The sequence below is a fragment of the Taudactylus pleione genome, unplaced genomic scaffold, assembly GCF_031769625.1.
Source record: "Taudactylus pleione unplaced genomic scaffold, aTauple2 ptg000036l, whole genome shotgun sequence".
Classification (NCBI taxonomy): Eukaryota; Metazoa; Chordata; class Amphibia; order Anura; family Myobatrachidae; genus Taudactylus; species Taudactylus pleione.
This window is the reverse complement of record NW_028284438.1, coordinates 1,765,557-1,767,269: the sequence shown is the minus strand read 5'-3', so window position 1 is coordinate 1,767,269 and position 1,713 is coordinate 1,765,557. Positions and strand designations below refer to the sequence as shown.

General features: G+C 41.6%; 1 pseudogene; it reads left to right on the top strand.

Annotated features, from left to right (window-relative positions):
* The first annotated feature begins 792 nt into the window (after positions 1 to 792).
* LOC148538791 (U2 spliceosomal RNA) lies at positions 793 to 972 on the top strand (annotated as a pseudogene).
* Positions 973 to 1,713: the final 741 nt, after the last annotated feature.

The window sequence follows — 1,713 nt, the reverse complement described above, 5'->3', positions numbered from 1 at the left end:
CTCCTACATTCAGGAACCATATGGCAACAATGCATTCAGGATATTAATCCCAGGTGTGATGTTGCTTGAATAAACCTTAAAAGAGGGCTTAGATCAAGCCCATAAACGTAATATAGTGTAGTATTTTCTTATGCAAATATATTAACAGTAGAAGTACATACATCTGCGTACCAGATAATGCAATATAAAGTCCATATAGAGATGTCACTCCTCCGTGTTTCTGGTATTTAAAGACCAACCTCCAGCTTCACAAACCAGACACAGCAGGCTTCAGACCATAAAATTGAGAAAATTCTCCGTGAACAATTATTTATTAACAATCCAGACAGGAAACATAGACAAACATAGAGTAGTGACAAAAAAAATATAAAAATATTTATATACTTCCTCAGAGGAATTCCAAAAGGGATGAAACGCATTGGGATTGGTTCTCCTACACCTCTAATAAGTGGACTGTTCTCTGCTTGACCTTATACAAGATAAGAAATATTTTAATATTTATCTATGTGATGTGATATATAACTTCAGGGTATTATTCACTATTCCTCCTTCGAATATTCCCGTACTCCATATAATTGACATGTTGCATAGACTGTAGTTACAGCCACTACTTTTGCAGGCCTGGAGGACTCTCTCCAGGCAGGGTCAGGGCTTGTTTAAATAATATTGGTGGGCATTATCCCCAAACTTGGCGGGGAAGGTTCCTGTTGTTTTCAGAATTCTTTTTTTAAACTCCATATCTACTGACCAGATGTCACTAGTTTGTGGTCCAGGGACAAATATGCTGTATCTATCGCTTCTCTGTCTTTTGGTTAAGATCAGGTGTAGTATCTGTTCTTATCAGTTTATATATGATATGCCCCCTATCTGGGGGCCATATATTAAATGGATTTTTAAAACAAGGAGATGGAAGAAGAGCTTACTCTGTCCATGCCAAATATTACTAGCTATAATTTGAGGAGTACAGAGTCTTAGTTAACATCTTAAGCTATGTTTTCTGTGACTATCTTTCTTAGCTAATAAGGACTTGACCAAGCTACATATTAGTATAACAATGCTTATGCTATGTTCTTGTGGGTGAGAGACAGCTTTAGGTTGTACTGTAAGGACTGACCTCATTATGTCTCTTAGCACATAGATTGGATACGGAAGACCACTTGTTGTGTGCATGTATATTTCTGTATATGTACATCCCCAAGAGGGCACTATCAGGATTGTTGGGTCTCTTCCCTAACCCAGTTCCTTGCCTTGGTGTCCTAGTGGTTGCACTGTTGTGATTGTGTGGTCCATTTATATGACCATACATGTATCCACTATCAATTCGGCTCAATTTTTTTCTACACAGTGTGCATCTTCTACTGCAGCAGCTACAGTCTGAAGTCCAAAATGTAGAGCATTGGGTCACGCATTGGGTCTCAGATGACCCAGGGCTGGCGCTTCCACTAGGCAAGCTTAGGCAGCTTCCTAGGGGCGCCCGGCCCTCTGATCACCCCCTCCATATTTGCCAGGTGCCCGCTGAGATTATGTTACCAGCGGGCACCCAGCTCCGTCCCTACCTCCCCTCCCGTTCCCCCCGTGAAGTCATTTTCACATGAGGGACTAAGTAAGTATGGGGGGGTGGGGGCGCTTGCAGAAGTTTTGCATAGGGTGCCTAGAAGTCTAGCACCGAGCCTAAAGATGGTAAAGTTGTACAAAATGACCAGATGACCCCTG